The sequence below is a fragment of the Vulpes vulpes genome, chromosome X (genome assembly GCF_048418805.1).
Source record: "Vulpes vulpes isolate BD-2025 chromosome X, VulVul3, whole genome shotgun sequence".
Taxonomy (NCBI): Eukaryota; Metazoa; Chordata; class Mammalia; order Carnivora; family Canidae; genus Vulpes; species Vulpes vulpes.
In genome coordinates this window covers 11,418,206-11,445,222 of record NC_132796.1, presented here as the reverse complement: position 1 = coordinate 11,445,222, position 27,017 = coordinate 11,418,206, and positions in this window count along the sequence as shown.

Sequence of the window (27,017 nt, the reverse complement as noted above, 5' to 3'; positions counted from 1 at the left end):
GTAAGGTTAGAGAAAATGGAGAATAGGAAGTTTTCCAAGAAATTAGGAAATATGACTTTCTATAGCTAAATAAAAAAATACTTTCAAATTGAAAGGGACAACAAAGCAGCCATCACAATAAAATTACATGGATGGAACTGGAGGGTATTATGCTGAGTGAAATAAGTCAATCGGAGAAGGACAAACATTATATGGTCTCATTCATTTGGGGAATATAAAAAATAGTGAAAGGGAATAAAGGGGAAAGGAGAAAAAACGAGTGGGAAATATCAGAGAGGGAGACAGAACATGAGAGACTCCTAACTCTGGGAAACAAACAAGGGGTGGTGGAAAGGGAGGTGGGCGGGGCGTGGGGGTTACTGGGTGACGGGCACTGAGGGGGGCACTTGATAGGAGCACTGGGTGTTATGCTATATGTTGGCAAATTGAACTCCAATAAAAAATAAATTTAAAAAATCCTATGATTTTTTTTTAGAACATTGAGGATAAAGAGAAAAGTATAAACACTTTCAAGAAGAAAATATGTTACCTAGAATGGAACAAGAATTAAATCACTCTCTCTTTATTCATCAGCAACACCAAATGCTAAGTGCTACAAAGACCATGTAACTTACTGTCTAACTAGGAGATCTCACCTGTGACACATGGATCAGCCTCAGGGATAGCAGGTATGAAACACAACTATCATAGGTACACTGGGTCACTCTACTAAATGCCATTAAAGGAAGAATTTCAAGATTCTTTTTTAAAACAAGATTTTATTTATTTTAGAGAAAGTGGGGGGAGGGGCAGAAGGGGAGAGAGAGGGAGAGAACCTTGGGTGGACTCCATGCTGAGCGCAGAGCCCGATGTGGGGCTCCATCTCACAACCTTGAGATCATGACCTGAGCTGAAACCAGTAGTCAGAGGCTTAACCAACTGAGCCACCCAGGCACCCCAGAATTTCAAAGTTCTAAGGGAAAGTGAGTTTAACCTAAAATTCCATAGGGAAGATATCAAAATAGTATGAGTGCAGAATAAAGACTTTCAGAAAGTTTGGCACTTGTGCATTTTTTTCTTAGGAAGTTATTTGAGAATACATTTTCTTTTAAAAATGATGAAATAGAACTAACTATATAAAATGTTTTAGAAATTAAGAACCAAGTTATTCTTAAAACTATGAAACTTCATCAATCAAACATATAATTAATAAAGCCACTACTTATGACTATTGGCCAAATTGCTTGTGTAATCGGACATGCCTGATTTGGGTAGGGGTGGAGAGGTCTGTATTAGATGGAAAAAATGATAAACCAAGAGATAGCGACAGAGGAAATAGGGGTTCTAAAAAAGCAGAGATATGAAAAAGAGTTCCATGGTTATGGGGAAGGGAAATCTGAGGCTAACAAAGATGTGAGCTGACTTAAAATCAGCTCAGTCAAAGGAGGAATGGCACAAAAGTATGCAGGAGTCCCAGGAGGAAAGTGTCCAGATATAAAGAGAATCAGCAAAAGAGACAAAGTGAACAATTTGGATATGATATAGAATAAGGAAAAGGCTTTTGGTCGAATATATAAAAGAAGATAATTAATTTGAACCTCACCCTGGGGACAGTCTCCTCTGAAAGCCATAGGAAAGGAAATGTAATGAAAACTAATATTTATTGAGGAGTTACTATGCGTAGGCACTATACATTTTACATGTACTAATTCACTGAAATATAGCAACCCCACGAGGTAGGTAAAATTATTACCCCCCTATTTTTTTTATATGAAGTAAAGAGACACAGTGAAGTTGTTCACCCAAGGTTGCATAGATAATACAAGCAGAGCTGGGATTTTAACAGTCTGCCCCTGGAGGGCATCATTTGGTTCTAAGGTGAACAATATTTGGTCAAACCAAATGTTAAGAAAGCTTATAGGTTTTTAACATTTAGGATCGATCTATAGACAAATCATAAGAAACTTAACTATGGTTATAATTCACGATATAAATATTATCATGCAAGAAAAGGAATAGCTGATACTCATTGGGAGATGAAAGGAAGGGAGGAGACATTGAAGGAAGGATGGGGTAGGACTGTCTTTGTCTAATAAAATGAGAAAAAAGAGGAAGAGCTTGTGTTTGATAGCTCCAGACAAGAATCTCCAGACAAGGAGGTTTAAAATGCTGTTTAATGCTCAGAGGTGACCACTCTTGTCACTCTGTTGGGTGGAATATAGAGGGGGAAGTGAGTAGTAAATAAGAGTGTTAAGTCTACAGCTAAAAATCAATAAATCGGTATAAAATGCTTAAGGTCAATACATAAAAAAATATCAGTATAAGCAAATTTTTGAGAAATACAGCAGTACCTGTCAGAAAGACAAAATTAGAAATAGTGGTTCCTTCAAAGGGAGACAACTGCAGTTGCTCATGAGCTCTTTTGTATTATTGTAAGTTTAAGTATATTACTTTGTACATATTAGTTTGATAAGCCAGAGAGGAGCTATGACACGAACAACATCGGCGACTTGGTTTCAGGAAAACAGCATCGTCCCTTTCGTTAAATGAAAGGGCTAATTTGGAGTCCATTGATATTGTCACTTTGATCCTATGTGTTTTGTAAATTTGTTTTGATTTCAGACTAAGATCATGAAGATTTTATACCTGGTTTTATGTATGCGTGTTTTAAAATACCATTGGAATAAAAAATACTGTCAGTCAACCCTGAGAGGCCAAATGAATTCTTTTGCTATCATTTTATCGCTCAAGTTTGAAAAATACCACTTCACTGTAAGGGGTTAAGCTACCTTGGTAGCAACTCGTTACTCAGGGCTTAGTTCAATTTCATCTCTTCTGTGAAGCCTTTCCTCAATCTTCTAGGCAGAATTGATGATGGTTTCCCATGGGTCTCACCGTACACTGTACATGCATTTATCACAGCTCATGTCTCTCTCTATAGCATTGTTCACGCAGATGTTTGGTTATGATTCCTAGACCAGAAATGCTGTGAGTGGGGCCTGTAGCTTATTCATCTGTATCCTTAGCACCCAGCTCACAACCAGTCACATGCAAGGAGCTCAGCATATAGTTTGCTGAATCAATGGGTGGGAGCAGTAATGATATTCTCTTGGCTTTCAGAATCCCCTTTAAAGGTTAGCCATCAAGTTGAAATAGCACAAGGTACTTTATCCACCATAGCCTAAAAGCTTTTTAGAAGTAGGAAAACATCAAGATGAACTTTAAGTCTTATAGTTCGATTTATGGCACATTAAGGGCATCATAAAAGGAGTTGTCTTAAACTCCTCTCCTGAGTATCTGTACCCCTGTAGAGATAAGGTAATGGTGTCATCATATTTAGGTCTATAAATATTGGTACAGTGATAGACTATCCTAGCGTATAATGACATGCCATAGTTAGTTACACATGATCAGCTTTGTTAAGACAACTTGGCAACACTGGGGTTTTTGCTGCTACTGCAGGAAGGGAGCTGAACATCTTTCCTAGCCCCATTCTTATGTCCTATAAAGTTTATCCTTCACCCAGGTGAGGATGAATTTGGCTTATTGGTATATTTACTTAAGAAAGCAGACAATAAATCTGCAATACTAGAAAGCAAAGAGGTGAAATTGTTGAATTTTTCTGAAAAGGCCAGATTCAAAGGAGGAAGTAGTAAATTTATTGAGCAACGTGTTCCTATGGGTTTTCATGGGTGGGATTATCATTCCTTGCCTCCTCTGCTGCACCCCCCCCCCCCGCCATGCTCCCCTGTGTATCGCCAGTGTAGTCACCCATTCGTTAATTCAGAAAGACATCACCTATAAGACGCCAGTTGGGATCAACTTGTTGCTCTAGGCACCATGGTTGATTCACGACTAAGACATGACCCTAATAAGCCAGTTAGAGCTTCATGCAATTTGTCTCCTGACCAACCAGTCTATGTTACTTGTGGTTTTACAACCTGGCTCTGACAAAAGGGAACATGTCTCTTTCTATTGATTACAATTTTTTTAAAATGGAACTAAGTAACTCACAGGCAGGTATTTAAACAAAGGCATGAAACCTCTTTGGGAGCCATTAAAGCTGGCTTAGTTCCTTTATTCTCAAGGAAAAAAAAAACTTATTGTGATCTCAATTATAGTACTTCCTCAAAGGATGGTACCTAAGAGGAGCCACTGTGTATTATAATAAATTCATTACGTGATACTTAACCCCGTGCACTATTTAAACATCTCATTTTATTCCCACTCCTGGAAAAAAGTTGATTTCTTTGAAGAGTGAGGAAAAAGCCTCTTTTCTTAAATCTACTTTTTAGGCTTGGAATTTCTAGATAGTGATCTAGTAGGAAACATCAACATTTGAAAAAATAAGATTTATAGAGTTCTTCCTGAATGTTATTTTTCACAGAAATTGCTTCAAAACATTCTCGAAGATCTGCATTTGGCATTTATGGAAACTTCTTACTCTCTGTGTTTATAATAACAAAGTATAACTTCTCCTCAGTCAGGTGGCAAACAAAAATATCTGAAGAATACCAAGAATTCTTTTGAATTTATTCCTTTTTGTCCTCTCCATTAGCCTGGTTCCTTTAAGCTACCAATGCTTCTGTAAGTTATAAGAAGGCTCATTTGAAACGTAGGTATCAAATATGGACTAAATTAAATATTTTCCATTCCCCTAAACTAAGGCCAGGTATTATAATGTCAAGATAACCCCCCTCAGTGCCTCTGGGAAGTTATCACTTCCTAGAACTCTGTGCTGATGTACACAGCCACAGCCTTCTCCAGAAATGGTGCCATATTTAGACTTAGTGTAACAACACTTTTTTGTGAGCTCTAGGGAACACTGTTGACCGAATATTCATGTTCCATGTTTCACCAGGCCTGGGCATAAGATAGGGTCTCAATTGTTAATTATAAAGGAGTGTATCTTCATCACTTACTCAGAATTGACAAAGCCAATTCTTCCCTCAAGTCCTTCCTGCTACTCTAGGAAAAACTCAGAGTATTCCTGGAGCTTCCCTATGTCCTATCAAACACTGGTCTTCTAGCATTCCCCTCTTTTTCCATTTCAGTCAGTAACTGCTAGGGCTCTGGGCTGCTGTCCCAAAGTTCTCTGTTCCCCTGGGAGGGTTGGGCCTCTAGTAACTGAGTTCTTCTCAAGCTGGGAGTCAGGAGCACCAGTGGTCACATCACTGAGAGAAGGAAGGAAGGAAGTGGCAGGGGCAATGGTTCTCCTCCAGGTTGGGCACAGGACCAAGCTAACCTCAGTGATGTGACTCATATTTTTTTAACTAAGGATGCTGGGGGAACTTGCTGGGGGCTTTACATGTCTCAGAATTAGTTCAGTGAAAGGAGAGAGTATAGGAAGTTTACAGAAGACAGGGGACCAAGGGATTGATCTTCAGAGCAAGAGATACTGTGACTCCACATACGAGGTAAAGTAGTTGTTGGAGTTGTTTACCAACTGGTGGGAAGGTGGTTGTTAAACTATTGCATCAGGTTGGTCCACTGGGCCAGAAAACTCGAGATCTTTCAAAATGTTCCTGGTGATATCTGAAACCCCTAATGGAAGTTTCAAAGAAGTCAAACTCAGCAAATACACCATTTTCAGGCTGAGAACTGAACCATTTGTCTGAGGTAAGGCAAGTATTAAGTTGGAGGAGACTGCTCAGGTTTGTACCAGCTGCTCTTTCTAATAACAGTGACATCTCCAAAATCACCATATTGGGTAGCTTGGAGGTTTGGCTAAGGAGGAACAAATTTCTGCCCCCCAAATAATGGGTTTGATAAAATGGTCCTTTTCTGGCTGGGCCTCAGTTTTAGTTACATGGTGTTTCACTACTTTTCCAGAAGGGTAGTGCCCCCCTTAGCTGCTCTTTTGATAGAGATGAATGTGACAAGTAGAGGCTGTGTCTGACTGTATAACTCAAGAAGGGTCTTAATAGGGGGCACCTGGGTAGCTCAGTGGTTGAGCATCTGCCTTTGGCTCAGGTCGTGATGCCAGGATCCCGAGATCGAGTCCTACATCAGGCTCCCCACAGGGAGCCTGCTTCTCCCTCTGCCTGTGTTTCTGCCTCTATCTCTCTCTCTGTGTGTCTCTCATGAATAAATAAGTAAGTAGAAGAAGGATCTTAATAGGAGCTGAGGGGTAGCCCCTGAATGTGCCTTGAGTTCTGAGTCCACTGGTCTTTCCTACTTTGCCTGCCTGCCGCAGTTGGGTGGCTTCAGTGGGCTTTGAGTCCCAGCCTGGTACACTGGAAACTAAGAATTATTTACCAAATCAATCACTTGTTAGTTTGGTAATCTTGGGTAAGTTATTTAACCTTCCTGAACTTACTCTTTTAATGGATAATAGAGATTATGATGCCTACTTTGCAAGGTCATTGTAAGGTGTAAATAGGGTAACATCCAGTTGATCCTCATTATTTGTGATTCTCTATCTGTGAACTTGCCAGCTTGGTAAAATGTACTTGTAACCCAATATTAATACTTATATTTCTTTTGCAATCATTCACAGAAATGCACGGAGTGGCAAAAAGTTCGCGTCACCCAAAGTGCACATTGCCAGTTGAGGTCAAAGAAGACGATGTTCTGCCTTCCAGTTTCAGCTCTCAAGTTAAACAAGTGTCCTCTTTCCAATCTACTTAGTGCACATAATTTTGCATTTTTGAACTGTGTGTGTGTGTGTGTGTGATTTCACTGCTTAAAATGACCCGCAAGTGTAGTGCTGAAGCACTGTCTGTTGTTTCTAAGTGTAAGAAGCCTGTATCGTGCCTTATGGAGAAAACACGCATGTTGGCTCAGCTGTGTCAGGCCTGAGTTACAGTGCTGTTGGCTGTGAGTTCAATGTTAATGAATCAGCAACATATTCTAAATAAAGTGTCTTCAAAGAGAGACACACAAAACAAAGTTATGTATTGATTGGGTGACAAAAATGTTGTGACCAGACCATCACAGGAATGTAGCCCTGTATTTCCCTTGGGAGCAGGGCTTTAGTGTTTGCTAATTGAGTGTGTGTGGTGATTTTATAGCATGTAACTGCCATGAATAGAGAGAACTGACCAGACTCTGCATGCCTGGTACTTAGCTGGAGCTAGACCTACACTTTTTCCTTTGACTTCTCTCCAATGCATAAGAGTAAAATGATGAATTTTCCTTGGAGGGGGAGGATTGGCTGCTTCTTTACCCTCCTTTCCTTAGAGTATTTCCTTGAAAACTTAATAGGGCCAGTAAGAGGCCTGACCTTCTTATTTTATGATGAAAGGTCAAAAGCCTTCTGATCCTGGACACTGTATACTCATCCCTCCAAAATTGACTTTCTCGTGAGGTCTATAGGGGACTATCACAGAGTGAGTCCATGTATTACTCAGGGAGATAAGAGAAGATTGAATTATTCTTTCCTCTCCTTCACTGCAGAAACTTACAGAAAATGCTCTGCATCACTTGCCATCAGGGAAATACAAATCAAAACCACAATGAGATACCACCTCACACCAGTGAGAATGGGGAAAATTAACAAGGCAGGAAACAACAAATGTTGGAGAGGATGCGGAGAAAGGGGAACCCTCTTACACTGTTGGTGGGAATGTGAACTGGTGCAGCCACTCTGGAAAACTGTGTGGAGGTTCCTCAAAGAGTTAAAAATAGACCTGCCCTACGACCCAGCAATTGCACTGTTGGGGATTTACCCCAAAGATTCAGATGCAATGAAACGTCGGGACACCTGCACCCCGATGTTTCTATCAGCAATGGCCACAATAGCCAAACTGTGGAAGGAGCCTCGGTGTCCATCGAAAGATGAATGGATAAAGAAGCTGTGGTCTATGGATACAATGGAATATTCCTCAGCCATTAGAAACGACAAATACCCACCATTTGCTTCAACGTGGATGGAACTGGAGGGTATTACGCTGAGTGAAATAAGTCAATCGGAGAAGGACAAACAGTGTATGTTCTCATTCATTTGGGGAATATGAATAATAGTGAAAGGGAATATAAAGGAAGGGAAAAGAAATGTTGGGAAATATCAGGAAGGGAGACAGAACATAAAGACTCCTAACTCGGGGAAACGAACTAGGGGTGGTGGAAGGGGAGGAGGGCGGGGGGTGGAGGGGAATGGGTGACGGGCACTGAGGTGGACACTTGACGGGATGAGCACTGGGTGTTTTTCTGTATGTTGGTAAATTGAACACCAATAAAAATTAATTAAAAAAAAAAGAAACTTACAGAAAATTCTGTCGGAACTTCATAGATACTTTTGAGCTCCCTTACGTGCATGTAAATCTGGTAGTGCTGACTCGTTACTCTACTGCTCCTCTCTTCTATATTGACACAGGGGGGTAGGGTTACTGTCTTTCTCCAATGTACATTTGGGTTTTATTTTGGGAAAGCTGTTCTTTTTAGGTTTCTCGGGCTTGTTTGTGTCTGTCAATGACCAAGTGGCTTTTTGGCTTTGCTATAATGCAGTTCAAATTATTTTAATGCACCTATGAAGGTAGAGTGGCTTTGCTTGCAGGCTCTCAGTGAATCAGTTTTCTTGCTGAATAATGAAGCACCTCATGTTTTCCATATTTCTTTGTCCGCTTAGAGAAATGGATGGCCAGGCATTTTATAAGGTACCAGATGATCCTAATTGTTGATTGAAGATGTTGCAGGCATGGGAAGAAAGATGACTTAGACTAAATTTCATGGCACGATTCTCAGTTATTGGCTCCAGCTATGAACCAGATATCTGATTTTTCTAGGAGATACAGAACACCAATAATTTTAAGACAGAAAACAAGTTAGGGCTTCACTGATCCATCTTGTTGGCTGTTTTGAAGAACCCATTTCACCAAGGGATGATATAGGCAATGCTTGGTTTTATACTTATTAATCTGTTTCCTCCTCCACGCTCTTATTTTCCCTGCAGATGTTCAGAATCATATCTAAGTGAGTGACTCAGCATACTACTTCTTCTTGGGCAAGATTTCCCGACCGTGTGTGTGTGTGTGTGTGTGTGTGTGTGTGAATCTGTGCCATGTATGGTTGGGTATGAAGCAGCATCCTTGGCCTCTACCCACTAGATGCCAGTAGTCCCATGACCCTCCAGTTGTGACAACCCCAAATCTCCAGACATTGGCAAGGGTTTCCTGGAGTGAAGAGTGGGTGTGTGGTTGGAGGGCAGGAGGAGGACTGCCCCATCGAGAAGCACTACCAAGCAAGGATTTCTAGTGGTTCTTATCTCAGCCTCTAGGCCAGCAACAGAAACTCCTGAGTACGTGCCACTAAGGACGCCCACCTGATTGTCCTAGGGAGAAATGGGGCTGTCACATGACAAAGGTCCTTCTCAGTGGTTCGTTGGGCTGTCCTCAGGTTGCTGGCATCTCAGGAACAGCATTTGCTTGGTGCATTGGTTTTCCTGTCCAAAGGGGGAAGAAAACACTGCCCTTCACAGAAGCTTCATTTTGTTTTGCTTTTAGTTTCCTTTTTTCCTTCAGAGAAGACAACAAGCTTCTTAAAGGTAAAGAACAACCTGATCATCTGAACTTCAGCCTTCCTCGGTTCTTCAGAACCCCTGACCATAAACGTCAGAAACTTCCCTCTTTTCCATCATTCCTTCCTCAGAACCTTTGTCCAGCCAAGCTCATTGGCTCACTGCAGAGAGGCAGAAGGGCATGGAGGCTGAGTGGAGACCCAGTTCAAAGCCCGGCTCTGCCACTCACTTTGTGTGACTTTGAGTGGCTCAGCTCAACTTCTGGGTACCTTAGATTTCTTCTTTACAGAAAGCTGTGAATAATATTACCACCCTTACCTCATTACTGTGAATCTTAAATGAGTTAATACCCTTACAGCACTTGGCACAGCGGTGGAAGGAACCTTTGTGTTTCGGTGTGGATCTACTCACCTTTCCCCCGTACCTGTTTCTGGTGCCACGGGAGCTTACAACCCTGGCCTGCAGATAACTGAGAGTAATGCAGAACAGGTCTTGTCCACAGACATGAAATTGTCCTGCCATTGATGCTGCCATTACCTGGCTGCTTTTATTTTGGTGTCTCCCTGAGTAAGGACCATGGGGAGCTGATGGTCCTGGCTCTTCTTTCCAGTGTCCAGGTAGTAAATCAAGTGTACGAAGGGCTCGTGTTTCTTTACTGGGTGAATCCATCCTGCCTTGTCTGACTTTCCCAAGTCTATCTGCATGTCACTGTAGCTCTTTACGCCACTGGGAATGGTTTGGGTTAATGGCCTGCCACCTTGTACCTACCCTTTGTAATGTTTTCTGCAGCAGGATTTATGATTGTTAGTGACGACCTGAAACTGAGCACACAAACATGTGAGGCCTCCCAGCCTGTATTATCCCAGGCCATATGAGTTAACGACTGCTGCATGACATGCTACCCCCAAACTTTGCAGCTTACAACACACATTTGTTATCACAAAGTTTATGTGGGCCACAAATTCAGGCACAGCTTAGATGTGTGCATCCTCTGGCTCTCAGAGTTTCACAACAGTGCGATCGAGGTATTGACCAAGGCTGTGGTCTCATATCAAACTCAGCTGGGGAAGGGTCACTCGCATGGTGATGGTCAGGATTCAGTCCCTCAAGGGCTGTTGGACCGAGGGATCAGTTTCTTCATGGTTATTGACTGGAGGCTGCCCTCAGTTCCTTGCAATGTGGGCCTCTCTACATTCACTTTATCAAAGTGTACAAGCTAAGAAGACAATAAAGACAGTCTACCAGCAGGATGGAGTCATGGTCTTTTATAACTTAAACACTGAAGTGACGTCCCATGACTTTACCATATTCAGTCCATTAGGAGCTAGTCACTAGGTCCTGCTCACGCTCAATGAGACGAGATCATGCAGGGATGTGAATAGCAAGAGGATGGGAATCACCAGGAGCCATCTTAGAAGTCTGCCTATCACACACACAGATGGGAACCACATCTGCTGGAGCAGACAAAATAACCATAACTCCAAACTCCCTAGGTATCACAAGCAGAGGTACAAGTGAGGTAACGTTACAGTGCCCAAATATAGCTGGATTGTCCCCACCTGCTGTCACCATGTCTTCAGCCTTCCCCTCAAAGTATGAGATACTCAAAGAGTATCTCATATAGGCTCATGAGTCAGCCCACCCTGGTCTTTGGCTACAGCTTTTAAGAACTGTACCCAGGCACTGACATTAGTACCAGTTTCCTCTCACAGAAGGATTTCCAGAGATGGAGTTCCTTTCAACCCTTACTGCACTCTCAAAGCCATCTACAAAACAAACACTTGGCAAAATACTCCCTACCTGCTCGAGTCACAATTTAGATACCAAAATAGGGCTGCTTATTTCCCAGTGTTCCTGCTGTATAGAGTCCCTCTATGTGGTCAAACCTCCTCGTTCAGGTCACTTTGGGGAATGGGTATAAGAGCATCCTCTTTGACTTTTGATCTCATATTCACTCTCAGATGCTCAAAACTTCCTCACAGGTTCCCTCATCATTTCCCATCTGTGTTAATACCTAGAGGCAGTTGTAAATGTTTAACAACTGGCTCTTTAGGGAAAAAAAGCACCTTGATTTGAAGCATTTGCCAGTTTCCATAGTATAAATACTTCCCCTATGGATGATTACAGATGACCAATGTGATGTCAGTGAACATGGAGTTGGGAGGATATGTGCACCATGAGCTCTTTGCAAGCCAATATAAGCTGGCTCCAGTGTGCCATCATTTGGAGGGCCAGTAGTCCAGAAGACACAGCCATGATATGAATCTGAGCCTGGTCTAGCTGGAACCTCACTACATACTCCACACTAACATTCACCTCCATCTGCTAAGGCATGGGATTAAATCACTTTACTGATACCCTAGCCATGACTCTGGAACTCTTGTGAACTTTTTCATGGAAGTTGCTTCCATGGTCAACTGGGCCTAGACCTCAGTATCCTCAGAGAGAAGTCTGAAGCACTCTAACAACAGCACCCCCCACCCAAAGTTATAGCCTGTTTCCCAAGATCCTCATGGACTCCAGGCCATTTCACAGACTTGGGCTGTTCCTTTGGGTCTTTGATCTTCCCACTGCATGTTCCCCCATGTTGGCCCAGCCTGAAGGACTGAGTTTCTACCAAGGTTCTTCTTCCTTGATTCTAGCTAGCACCCCATTTTACTCTTAAGGGCCACTACTACCCCACATAAATTGATCCAGTTTTTTTTCTTGAGGGTTAGTTTTTCCCCCTTTACTCTGAATATAATCATGGACTCAGAGCTTCTTGACACACAAAGCTGGTAGAGATTTTGGAAAGGGTCAGGCAGATATGCCCTTATAATTCCATAGAAATGTGACCTTGGGTGGATCACTTAGCTTTCCTGAGTCAGCATCTCTGTATGCTTAGTGGAGGTAAAATACCCACTTCCTAGATTTGTTATGGAGTTATAAATTAGAGGATGGATATAAAATTCCAGGCAGTGAGTAGGTGCTTAACAAAAATATCTCCCAAGTACCCCATTATTGCTTTGATTGTGTACACATGTTCTCTCTCTGTTATTTTCCATCATTAAGCAAGAGTGAATCTCTGTCCGTGGACCCAAGGTTGGGGTTGGGGGGCATCTGGGTGGCTCAGTTGTTGAGCATCTGCCTTCGGCTCAGGACATGATCCCAGGGTCCTGGGATCGAGTCCTGCACTGGGCTCCCCGCAGGGAGCCTGCTTCTCCCTCTGCCTGTCTCTGCCTCTTTCTGTGTGTCTCTCATGAATAAAGAAATAAAATGTTTTAAAAAGCCCCAAGGTTGGGGTTGGGTTGGATAGGGCTGAGTTGACCTATCTTGGGCTGAGGGTCAGAGTGAGCATTCAGTGAAGCACACAAGCAGGAGACAGAGCTATGACCCTTGCAAGGAGGCTTAAGGCCTGATACCATGTTTACTTGTATTTTTAATACATTTTTATATTAATTTTTCAAAATATAAAGGAATAACCTGCCTATCTTAAGATCAGAAAAATATGCAGCTATGTGTTTTAAAAAGCTAATTATCCACTCATCCCTTTCCTATTCTTTTGTTGAAAGCAATGTGTTTATCCTTCTGTAACTTATACATGCTACACAAACATAAATGTGTATAATAGGGCTTTTCTTGATGCTTATTTTTGTAAAATGGGTCCCTAAGATATGCATTACTCTGCAATTTGTTTTTCTCACTTAATAATTCATCGTGTGGACATCATTTGCTTTTTTTGTAGGTTCTCAATACATAGTTACTGAAATATTCATTTGTAAAATAAGACTATAAAACTCTTTTGTAACAACTTTATTGAAATATAATTCACATACTGTACAATTCACCCATTTAATATGTAGAATTCAGTGGCTTTCAATACATTCACAGAGTTGTACAACTATCAGCACTATCACTTTTAGAACATTTTATCCCTCCCCAAAGCAATACGTTAGCAACTGCCTTCCATTTCTCTCCACCCTTCTACCCTCCCCAGCCCTAGGCCACCACTACTCTACTTTCTGTCTCTAGAGACTTGCCTGTCCTGCACATATCCTATTCATGGAATCATATAAAATATATTCTTTTGTAATTGACTTCCTTAGCTTAGCATGTTTTCAAGGTTCATCTGTATTGCAACATGTATCAGGGCTTTGTTCCTTTTTATTGCTGAATAATATTACATTGTATGGATATACTTCATTCTATTTATCCATTCATCAGCTGGCGGTTATTTGGACTATTTCCACTTTTTGGTTATTATGAATATTGCTTCTGTGAACATTTGCATATATCATTGCTTTTCTTTTAAGAGGGGGAGGGGCAGAGGGAGAGAGAAAATCTTGAGCAGGCTTCATGCCCACAGTAGGGCCCAACATGGGGCTAGATCTCACGACCTCGAGATCATGTCCTGAACTGAAATCAAGAGTTGGATGCTTAACCAGCTGAGCCACCCAGGTGCCCCTATCATTTGCTTTTTAACTCCCAATTTTCCGGTCACCTGTTGATGTCTTTCTCATTCTACACTCCATGTTCCACGAATGCCTAGTCCTCAGCAGAATGCTGGAGTCTCTAATTTAAAGGGTGTGGGCCTATTATCAGGCTTTAGTTATACAGTAGGTATGCATGCTTTATGGCAGATGATGATACTGGATAGTAATTTTGAAAATCACAATTTTTTTTCTCTAACAACAAAACTAATCTCGTACCTCTCCTGACAACTTGGTTTCATGATATAATCAGAAGAATAACAATCTCACCTCTGTATTTTCAGTACAGATCTCTTTCCATGTCAAATATCTGGCTGCCTGGGCCATCTGGATCTCCTGTAGGTTTCTCTAAGGAGCCTGTCCAAGATGGTGTTCATCACAGTCTCTGACACTCCATCCTCCACAAATGCACTCTTACTCCTATATTCCCTACACGGGTGAAAGGCACCGCCATACATACTTCCACCCGAATCAGAAATCTGGTAAATGTCCTAGACCTCTCCATCAATCCATTCTGTGTATGATCAGTTACTCAAGTCAAGTCAAGCTTTCTGAAATAGTTTTCTAATTCATCCTCTTCTCTTTATCCTCATTGCCAGCACATCAATTCAAGCTCTCACATATTCCCTTGTGTACCATGACCTTCTGAAACACACAGTATTCTGTGTTTCCAAATTTTCTTTGCCTAAGGTATCCTTCCCTGTCTCATATGCCTGGCTAGTGTTAAGTCAACTTCTAAGACTCAACTCAAATGTCACCTTGTCTCTAATGTCTTTTCCTCCCTTCGCATTCGAGTCAAGTGAGTTGTCCTTTTTTGCTCCTTGGCACATTGCTCTTACCTTTATTTTAGCACATACCATGTTCTAGTCTAGCATAGTTACTGGTTTGTCTATTTCTGCTTTCATTTGATTCTTAAATTCTTCTGTTTTTTTATTTTTAAAAGATTTTATTTATTTGAGAGCGAGAGACAGCGAGAGAGAGCACAAGCAGGGTGAGTGACAGAGGGAGCTGAGCAGGGAGCCTTGTGTGGGACTTGATCCCATGACCCTAGGATCGTGACCTGAGCCGAAGGCAGACTTTTAAGTGACTGAGCCACCCAGGTGCCCCTCTTCTATTTTTTAAATCACTATAGCTCACATATGAGTAGTAGAGAAATATATGTTTAACAAATGGGTGAATAATTAAACTCTTATATATGAAGAAAAATTTCGATGATCAGTTTTTCAAATATATTTGAGGAACTCCCCTCCCTATTAGATCTCAGCTGTTCATTTGTTACATGTCTTACATTCAAGGGTACTTATCTAAATATGTAACTGTTTTCATCTATGCTTTCTCCATCTGATTTGATAAATTTTAATGATTAAATTCTGAATAATTGGAGAGACTCCTTGAAATGTGCATAACAGGTCCATTAATAGTAATATCTAATTAAAGAATATTTTTTAAATGAGCAAAGTAATAGAATAAATCCATTAAGTTCCCATTAAATCCCTCCATAAAAGTGAACACTTTGCATTTGTTAAGGGTTCCTTAATGAAACATCATTAACCCAAGTACTTTAGAAATTAATATGAAACCCTCTGCACAGAGTAATGTCTTCTAGAGGCAGATGCCTTGTTACGTGGCCCCACGGTCAGAGCTCATCAATTTCATAAGTTTAACACACAGACTCAATTTAATGCTTTGCTAAATATTAATAGAAAAATATCATTAGAGTTGTATACATTATTTATTAATCTAAAGACATAACATCTCTTTCCTAGCAAAAAAGAACTTCAGAAGAGTATTATAGCAGATTTTGAAAATTCCATGTAGAAGAAAACAAAAAGGATAAGAAATAAATGAACAAGGAGGAGATACTAAATATTTAAATGTATATGGGGCATGTTTCCTATAGCTCTGTAGGTTGATGAGGAGTAGGAAAGAACATTGGTCTTGGTCTCTTCTGTCAAAGAGAACACTAGGCAAGATACTAATTTGTTATGTCTGTATCGGGAGAGCAAAGTTCACTGCTTTTTGGGATCAAAACTCCCACTGATGTGTTGGAAGAATTTTTTAAATTATAATAAACTCATGGCAGCTCTGGAAAGAGACTTGGGGGCCACCATCAGATCACATATTTTGAGGAATAGCTGAAAATTTTAAAAATGCAGTTGGGCTGATAGAAAAAGCAAAGGTGAAAAGCCCCGAAGCCCTCCCTGGGGCAGATGAGGAAACTGCAGAGAAGTGAGCAGATGAGATTTCACAGGAAAGTTCCATGCTGCAGAGGCCCCAGGGAGGGGGAGCAGGAAAAGATGAACAAGTGAACGGTGGCATAACTGGGAGGGAAGTAAAGAGTTGGAGCCTGTCACCATCTGGGTCGCCTTCCAGCCAGGGTTCCAGGTGAGACCCTCTGTGCTGGTCTTTATTCAAGGTAGCTACTCTTAGTAAACAATCTACTCTGGGCTAGTTATTTTGTCATTCTCTTTTGAATGATTCAGAATTGCTTCTGGCATTAAATAACACAACTTACCGAAGGAAGGCACTCTGAAATTAATCCCCAACTGCTTTTACAAAGAGCAGGTAATTCAACAGAATATAGCTCTCTTGGTTGGAACATAATTGGAGTTTTTGTCTAATCTCCTTTCATCCAATAACCTAATCTTTCATCATTTCCGGGAATGCCTCTTGTGGAAGAGGGATTCGACATTTCTAGGAGTTTGGGTGGTATCTATTGAATGGTTTCTCCTTTAAATACCGTCATTTTATCTAATTTGTGTTAAAGTCCTGAATCTGATGGCACTCCCTACCCTACATCCTATAGGTTCTCGGGCCTGCAAGAGAAAGTAGATTTTTCTCTCCTCTCTGACACTTGCCATAGCTGCATTAAGAGGAAAAGAGTGAAATCTGTTTGATCTCAGAGACATGCTGTTTTGGGGATAATGAAAACAAATGAAGCATAACAGTTAATTTTGTTCTTTCTATCACAGATGGGGTCTCCTGTTAAAGAAACCTCTCAATCAAATAGATTCTTTTATTTGCTACTGAAGGCCCAGAGAATTAGACAGCTAACCTGCTCACCCTCTCCGTTTTCATTTAGAGATAGATCAGCAAGGACAAGTTGTATTTGCCGCCTGACTTCCATCATTCTCTGAGCTTTAGACATTTTAAATTCCAAGAACTCTGGTTATTGTTGCCTATTTTTAAACAACAAAAGCCAAGAAAAGTATTCTTCTCTATAGTCCATAAGATGAATATGAGCACAGGATAAAAACAAAACAGAACACTAGAGACCTTCGTGTTTTAAATGGTTTTTCTGTTCAAAGTTCCAAGGTCACGTTTTCTTTGTTTTTGTTTTTTAAAAAAGGTCAGTACAAAAATAAATGAATGGCAACAACGAGAAAAACCAAGTATATGCAGCAGGAGGGAAGCCCGGGGAATCATGGAAAAGGCAGCGGTGAGGGGTGAGCTGCGTATCTGCTGATGGGTTCTGAAATAGGAATTTGACCCTCAAAAAACTCTTCTAGAAATCGAATCTAAATTATGAATCTATTTTGCAAAAGCTTAAAATCAGTGGCCTCAAAGCCAAAGTTTGATCTCTTTCAGACAGAACATTTTCACTAAAATGACTGTCATTTTTTAAAATTGAAGTTTGGTTGACACACGTGTACAACACAGTGATTGGACAACTCTGTATGTTAGGCCGTGCTCACAAGTGCTCCCTATTGCTTTTCGAATGTCTTCCTCATGAATCCTTTATCGTTTGAATGACATTGTGTAGAGATGAGAGATCCGGAGACTCAGAGAGGTCATGTGACTTGTTCATCTTAAACACAGACATTCTTCATGTCTAAGATTAGAGGCTCAGGATCATCACCATTGACCATGAGTTTGCCAGGACTCTCCCTGATTTTTTCCCTCGGGACATAGCACCATGCACAAATAATCATGCAAAATTATATGTATTTGTGAAAATCAGATTACATAGCACATAATATTCACTAATCACTTACCTAATTTAACCATATCCCATGCTTGTCGTTCCTTGTCATGCATGGGACTCTGATACACTCTTTTTTTTTTTTTTAGAATTTTTATTTTATTTTATTTATGATAGTCACACAGAGAGAGAGAGAGGCAGAGACACAGGCAGAGGGAGGAGAAGCAGGCTCCATGCACCGGGAGCCCGACGTGGGATTCGATCCCGAGTCTCCAGGATCGCGCCCTGGGCCAAAGGAAGGCGCCAAACCGCTGCGCCACCCAGGGATCCCCTGATACACTCTTTTTAAAGACTACATAGTATTCACTTACATTGGTGATTCCTAAGGTGTGGGGTTGATTTTGCTCCCAAGGTGACAGCTGGCGATATATGGAGACATTTTTGTTTGTCATAATTGGGCACAAGGTGCTGGTTGCATCTCATAGGTGGAGGCCATGGGTGCTGTTCAGCATCCTGTAGTGCACAGAACAGCTCCTACCACCAAGAATGATGTGGTCCAGGCATCAACAGTGCTGGGGTTGAGAAGCCCTGAGAATAGATGTACCACAATTCATTTAACAAATTCTCTATTGGCAGGCATTGGGAGTATTCCCAGTTTTAACCACTACAGTAGCAGTGAATAAATATTTAAGAATTTCTGTGTTTGTGTGTCATTCTAAATATTACTTCAGGATAAATACCTAGAAGGATCACTTCTTAGTTAAAGATTATGCCACTAACTTGAACTACTAAAGGTTATATGAACTGACATTTCTTCGAAGAGTATGTGAAGCTGTGTGGGTCTCCACCCCTCGTCCTCTGATGGGCATTATCCAGCTTTTACAGCTTTGCCAAACCTTTTGATATATGGCTCGCTACTTCTTTATTGTCATTTCAAATTTATTGTTAGTGACTTAGCCATCTTTTCAAATGTTATCGGACTTTGAGTTTTCTTCATTTGTGAATTGTCTGTTCCATGTCCGTAATGATTTTTCTGTTGAGTTTGTTATCAAATTTTCTTGATTTGAAAAGCTTTGTCTCTTATATGCATTGCAAGTATTTTTTCCTAGTTTTTCATTTCTCTTTTAACATGAATGATTTTTGGACATGTGAACGTGTAACATTTTTGTAAAGGTGAGTTTATCCTAATTGAAATATTTCCTCCTGGAATTGGTCAGTTGGAAATGTTTTCCCCACCCAGAGAATTATGAAAATATACACCTGTGTTTCCTTCTACTCCTTTTCCAGTTCCTTTGGGGTCCATTTGTCAGTTTGTTTTGCATTTAAGCCTTTACACCTTGCTGGAACTCACTTCCAGGTGAATGTTAACCTACTGACTCTCCTAATACAGTCATATGACTTCATAGGAGCTAGTCAAGTGAAGATTCTCTTTGCAGAGAATGAACTCCTAACCTGGCCACCTGTAACCCATTCTGGAACACCAGTCAAGTTTGTTCATAACATCATCCACAGGCAGGAATGAGGATACCCAATAGTGTCAAGTGTTAAGCTTGTTAAGCTAAAGAATTTACAAGATTTCATTTTAGTTTTGTATTTCGTATTATTTTGTTTATTCATGCTACTTCATTTAGTTACATTTCATGTTGCCTTTTAATTTATAATTGGAGCGTAGTGACATAATGTATTAGTTTTAGGGGTACAACATACTGATTGGACAATTATATATATTATGAAATGCTCACCAACATAAGCATAGTTACCATCTGTCACCATATGAAATTATTACAATATTACATCCCTGATGTTATACTTTTCATCCCTGTGACTTATTCATTTTATAACTGGAAGTTTGTGCATCATTTTTTTATTTTATCTTCGTATGATACCTTTATTTTTAAAGATTTATTTACTTATTCATGAGGGACAGAGGGGGGGGGAGAGAGAGAGAGAGAGAGAGAGAGAGAGAGAGATAGGCAGAGGGAGAAGCAGGCTCCATGCAGGGAGCCCAACGTGGGACTCGATCCCAGGTCTCCAGGATCCCACCCTGGACTGAAGGCGGCACTAAACCACTGAGCCACCGGGCCTGCCCGGTATGATACCTTTAAAGCAATCTGTATTATCCCCACTTTATGGATGAGGCACGGTTAAGGCTGTCTGCTTGCCTGTTCATTTCTTGAGAACAGCAGCTGTGTTTTTTCTCTCCCTCTCCTGTGCCAGGAACATATCATCTATTGGATAGTTCTTGGTTGGCCCAAGGGCACACTTTACTATGTAAAGGAGATGAGCAGGTTAATGGGATAGTTGACACTTCTCCTATCTACTTGATTTAGCTCTAACTTAGCCTCAAAATCTCATCCTTGAGAGAAACTGTCTGCAAAATACAAGGTGATTTTGTTCTCTTCCAACTGATCTTTGTATTCTCTGTCCTTTCTTGCTTTTATGTATGTTTAAATTGAAGATAAAAAATTTTGCGATTGCCCCAAATTAAGATGAGCATAGGATATGGATGTTTAAGGGTCAATAAGTCATGTTTCTGAGACATTTAGCATCCATCAGCTCGCATGTTTTGGCAGGGCTTAAATGCTAAATTTACTGCTAGAGCTCTAAACAAGACAGCTTGGTTAGAAGGAAGGTGGGATTTTTACCCTAATGGACAACACTAGTAATTTTGTCAGAAAGCATTTCTACTTCAAGAAAGACAATTCACCTGCAAGTGAATTGATGTGATCTCCAGATCAAAAAACCCCTCTTACCTATCATGTTCCCAGGAAGCAAATTATTTCTTGACTGCCAGCCCACCTGTAGGCAAGTTCATAGGTTATTTAAAAATACTTCCAACTGCTTTGCCCTGGAAGAACCAAGACCAGGGCCACATTGAGCATGGCTCTGGAAACAGACTGTGGTCTTGGTGTCCATAGAAACAATTCTGTCCACTTGGTCGAAATAATCATGTGTCAAACCAGCAAGTATCACTGCACAAATGATGCACAGAGATTTTCAGACACATGCTCCTTTGACTTGAGGTTGAATGGTCAGGGTCGTTGGCTGGATGGATTCTAACTTTGTGAATGGTCAGTGCTACAGCCATTTTTAAAAAAGAGAATCGTGCCATGAGAAAATGTGAGGAGCACCTCCAAACAGAAGCCTTTTTTTATATTCATGGCTAGTTGCATCCATAACCACCAGACAAGAGATAAAAATTGATAAAACGACAGCCTTGGGGATATAACTTTATCCCTGAGGTCTCCTCAGGGCCCCAGCTTTATATAAATTTTCCATCACACTCTCAGCCAGCTGTTCAAAGTACAAGAATCTATTTCCCTGATGGGTAAGGAATCTCAGGGTAGAAAACATATTCAGAACAAAATTACAGAATTGTACTTCTTCCTCAATAAAAATTCATTTCTTTCCTTACTTTCATAGAACATTGATAGCTGAGTCTAAATAAGTTTCCAGTCCAGTGTCCTTAAGGAAACAAGGTCTCTGAGGGTGATTTGAGACATACCTCTAGGCTCTGTTTGAAACCATCTTTCCCCAAGTCTGTTGTTTCAGTCAATAGTTTTGTTTTCTGCATCCTCAAGACCCAGATCTTTCAGATTTGCCTTTTCTTTGGATTTGCTGCTAAATTCCTTGCCCCCAGGAGGTTCTTCTGAGTTCCCAACGTGAGTCAGTTTGCTGGTTTGTCTTTGCCTCTCATGGCCTTTGCTCTGATCCAGAGTCTTGGCCTGAGCTTAGCCCTGGGTGGCAGCAGACAGGGAGGGTGGGTGGAGGTGGCTGAAGAGTAGACAGTTTGAAGAGAACATCAGTTAGAAGCTGTGTTTGTGGTACTTACATTTTCAAGCAAGGGAAAATTTCAGCCCGAACTGGCACAGAAAGGAGATTTGCTAGTTATCACAACCTGAAATTAGTAATCGACAGTTCACAAAACAATGCCACAGGTACTATTTCACTTTTATCCTCAAATAATCCCCTTAGGCAAGCTTGGCCATCCCGAGACCTCAACAGAACAAGTGCAGTTGATGAGCACTGGGTGTTATGCTCTATGTTGGCAAATCGAACTTCAATAAACAAAAAAACAACCCCCCAAAACAAGTGCAGTTCGGAAGGTGGATTGCCAATGACCAGGTGGCCACTAGGTGGCGCAGTGGGATTCAGATGGAGGCTTAGGATCTGGAGATCTACCACACCTCCTCGTCACTCCCTGGGGTTGTAAGTGAGGATTGAAGTGGGAAGGGAAGAGGCAGAAAAATGCAGAGTAAGATGGGAGAAAGGGAGGAAGACCCTGGTGCATTTCAATGAACAACAAATTTTATTGAATTGGGTAAAAAACAAAAATTGAAAGGAAACCCCTAATAGCCGGGGGGGGGGGGGGGGGTTGCTGTGGGGGATCTGGCTTTCCAAGAGGGGTGACACTTGGAGAAAAAGGAAATGGTGGCAGCAGGGGAGAAGGTTCCCAAAGGGCCAACCCTCCCCTTTCGGGGTCTGATGTCAGACTGGTCCCACAATGATCCATGACTTGGCCTGTGCCACTGTGCTCCCTAGTACTGGGTTCTGCTTGCTTACGTTGACGTGGGTCTCTGTGGATTCCAGGGTGAGAATATGGTATCATATTTGCAAAGACAATTGTCTGAAGTCACACAAACCATTTTCAGAACCCAAGGGCTCTGGTCTCACCTCTCATAATAGAAACACTTTTATTCAGAAGCAAGGAATCCAAGTGAGAAAGGGCAGGACAGAGTCACCCTTTATATTGAATTGTATAAAACGAGTCTGGCTAGACTCCTGAACTTTCCCAGGGCTGCCTTCACAGCTGAGAATAGCTTTTGGTTTTGAAGTTTTATTTTGCCTGGATGACAAAAAAACAAAAACAAAAACAACCCCCCCCCCCCAAAAAAAAAAACAAAAAACAAAACCCATTTCCTCCCAGACTTTTAGTCAATTCTGGTTGAGTCAGTTCTGTGGCTTCTATTTTTCAGCCTGTTGATATGGTCTGTGGTCAGATGCTGGATAAAATAGTGGAGGCTCATCTTGGAGCTCTCCTAGTGACAAGGAGGTTGTGGGAAGAAGGAGGAACAGAAAGACTCAGGAAGTGGTTGTGTAAGCCGCCCACATGATACAGCGTGACTCTCGGTGAATGGTGTGGCATATTTGATGAAAATCCTTTCCAAAATGACCTTTCCTCCACGCACTTACACCATGCATCTTTTGGAACTGGAGCTAGAAGGCTTGATAGGAAAGGGCAAGCCTTGACAGCTCTTTTGGAGGGTGATTAAGTTGAGAAGCACGCAGACCCCTGGCGCAGGGCTTGGAAGGCACCAAGGAAAGGAAAAATCACAACAACAAAAAATCTTGAGGGCTGTCTGGGCTGTGTGTGTGTGTGTGTGTGTGTGTGTGTGAGAGAGAGAGAGAGAGAGAGAGAGAGAGTGTGTGTGTGTGTGTGTGTGTGTGAAAGAGAGAGAGAGAGAGAGAGAGTGTGTGTGTGTGTGTGTGTGTGTGTGTTTGGGGGTGCATAGAGGAGTCTTCTTTAATCTCTACCTTGTTCTCAAGTGATAAATGCTGGTGATCCAGAAGTGTCACACACACACACACACACACACACACACACAAACTATAATTTCAGCTCCAAAGGACTCAACTCTTAGGATAGGAAAATATTTCAGGGATCCTAGCACACAGATTCACTTAATACACACATATTCTCCTATCTGCATGTATGTATGCAGACCTTAGCAGGGACATCTTTACTTCTTCTTCTTCTTCTTCTTCTTCTTCTTCTTCTTCTTTTTTTAAGATTTTACTTATTCATGAGAGACAGAAAGAGAGAGAGGCAGAGACACAGGCGGAGGAAGAAGCAGGCTCCCCACGGGGAGCCCGATGCGGGACTCGATCCCGGGACTCTGGGATCACGCCCTGAGCCAAAGACAGACACTCAACCACTGAGCCCCCCCAGGCGGCCCTAGTTCTTTTTTTTTTTTTAATGTATCTGTAATGTGGGTTTGATGAAGGTGAGCATTTCAGAAGTATTACCTGAGAAGAATTTTTATATAGTTGTCTCACTGAAACTTAGAAATCTGATCAAGAGAAAATGGATAAAAGGATGATAGGTCCCTATGTACTGTGCTTATGAGGAGCCTTTAGAAACAATTTCCAATTTTGGGGAGAGAAATTATATCCAGTCATTGGACTCTGACCTTTTCTGTTAGTGGTTACCGTCTTCGTTTCCACTTTTAAAACAGCGAGTCCAGAGAGATTGAGAATCTTTCATTGCAACGAAAATATGCGATCCCCTCTCTGTGCCTGACCCTGGGACTCAGGTTGCCCACAGCGAACTAGTTTTCTCATTCAGACTGATTTATTTTTTCCTGAATTTCACGAGAAGGTTGCCGTAGAAGATGCTAAAGAATAAAACAGCTGCGCCTGTGGCTTTCTTTAAGTGTAGCTTTGTAGATTAAAATTCTTTCCAATTCATTTCTATAAAAGGCCTTTGTACCCAAAGCAGAGGTCGGGGTGCGGGGGGGGGGGTGTCACAGTGAGAGGGCGGAAGGCATGGTTGTATCTTGACTTTCACATCAGCAGAGCCCAGGATGACCTGGCACTTGGAAGACTTCCTCATTTGGGCCTCTATGAAGGAAAGAAGGGAGGGCATTACCATGTGACAATCACTTATTTTCTTTTCTTTGTGTGCCATGGTCGTCGTCGTCTTTTTTTGTTTGTTTCCTCAGCTACCTCTTTGACTCTGTAAGGGTCGAGCATTTCTTTTCCTTCTTCCACCTTCTGGGATCCTTTCTCTCCAGCTACTATTACAGTGTATCAGGCTCATATTGCCACAACAATGCTTACCAACAAACCACCCCAAGACTCAGTGACTTTAAGCAGCATGCCTTTAGTCTAGAGCTCACAGGGATGTGGTTTGGGTGCACCCAGTCTGGGTTAGGCTGGTATCTGGGCTCCAGGTTCTGAGCCCTAGGTTCCAGACACCAGGTCCCAGGCTCCAGCTTGAATCCAGTTCTGTCTCCCATGCCACTTATCTCCTATCTGGAGGAGAGGTGGCCCAGGGCATGTGGTGAACTCAGGGTGTCTCATTCAGGGACCCAAGATGAAGAGGTGGTATCTCTGTGGGGCCTGTATTCTCCTGACAGGGCACCAGACCGAAGAAGGGCAGCTTGATGGAGCAGACGCACATCAGGCCTCTGGTTGTATCGTGTCTGCTCACATCCTGTGGTTCCAAGCAAGTTGCACAGCCAAACCCAAAGTCTGGGGGTGGGGGGCGGACAGAGAAGCAACCTGCCCTTCAAGAGGATTTGGTCAAGATGTGGCTATAGAATGTGCCCTCAGATGAGTGAAGACCCAGGGCCAAAGAACTAAATCTTCTATAGACAGAGAGTATCACAGTGACCTGAGATTGTTTGGGTGCTTGGATCTACTTAACATGGACCCATGAACTTGAAGATGGAGCCCAATTCTCACTCACCTCTGAATTTCTGCATCTAGCGGGAGACTTGCATTGATCCGAGGTACCAGATTAATTATTCTGGAAATGAGGTGTTCAATAAGTTATTCCAGAGCCAAAACAAATAAGAAAGATGGAAATAATCCTCTCAGAGCTTCATTTAAAAAGAGAGAAAGAGAAAGAACAGCAAGAAACAGCCGTCCCTTTGTGTTGGTGGCTCTTACGGAGCTTTTGTCCTTTCTCCTCTATTCATACTTATTCTTTCTGGCACATGTTAAGTTTTCTTGGTTTTGAAGCAATTGGTTCTAGTCTTGCAAAAGCCCATCATGGCAGGCAGAGTCCTTACTCTGATCTCCATCTTCCTGTTTTACCCAACACCTGTGTGGACACTTGCTGTTTTTGTTTTCATAAGCAGAGCAGCACTGTTCCCCCAGGAAAACACATTTTTAGCCTTTGGTGAGACTTCTTGAAAATTAGATGGGCCCCTAAAATAAGATGTGATTGTCTTGAGGCTTTTTGTTCCCCCCATGAAACTGACAAGAAATTGAAATTCAGGCATTCCATTTTTCTCTGTGATCCGGGGCCTCAAAACATGTTAACTCCAATGCCAGTATAACAATGAGATGCCCCCTTGATATTATGTGTATTAGGCTTTTGCAGCAAAGGATGTCAGTTGAAGAAAAGTAACAGTTATCTATGCGGCACCTACTTTTTCTTTCCACAAAGTATTCTTTTTTTTTTTTCCACAAAGTATTCAAAGACTAACCACGTTCATCTTGCAAAATCCTACCTCTGTCCTGGGAGGAAACACCAGCGGTGTCCCACGTTATCCTGGGCATTCAATATTCTTGTATTACCCATGGTAGGTATAGAATGATTGGTCCTCAAATGTCCATGTGTTAATTCCCAGAATCTGTGAATGTGCTACCTTATATGGAAAAGGGGACTTTGCGGACGTGGTTTGGCTAAGGACCTTGTGATGAGGTGATTATCCTAGGTTATCTGCATGGGCCCGATGTAATCACAAAGGTCCTTTCTCGAGAGAGTAGGGAGGGTCAGAAACAGGGCAGGAGATATGGTGACAGAAACAGAGGCTGGAGTTGGTACGTTATTGGTTTGGAAGATGGAAGAAGAGGCCATGGGCCAAGGAATGCTCATGGGTTCTAGAAGCTGGCAAGGGCAAAAAAATGGATTCTTCCCTAGAGTTTCTGGGAAGAATGCAGCCCTGCCAACAAATTTTAAATTTCTGATCTCCAAAATCATAAGATGATCAATTTGTGTTGTTTTAAGCCGCGATGTATGTGACAATAGGAAATTAATATACCCCCAAAAGCTTTGTCCTGCAAATACTAAACTCTCTAAAAGCCTGAGGACATTTTCTGGCTATGCAGACATTGGGAATCACAGTGTAAGACACCCCCACACATGCCTGCAGAATCACTGGGGTGGGGCGGAAAGTGTGGCTGAGAAAAAGCTTGATATAACAGCTCCAGGAGCCCAGATAGCAGCATACTTGGGGCTCTCTCTGGTAGGGATGAAGGGGCTTCATAAAAAAATATTCTTGGTATTTTTAGGAGAAGACAGAGCAGGTTTTTATCTATAAAAATTCTGATAAGTAGGAAACTATAGAATGATCAAAAAATTTTAATTGGAGTGCTTGAAAAGGAAATAACTTATTTTAAAATATGCTCATTAATCTTATGATAGTAACTTATCCCATATGATTTTCTATGAGCCTTT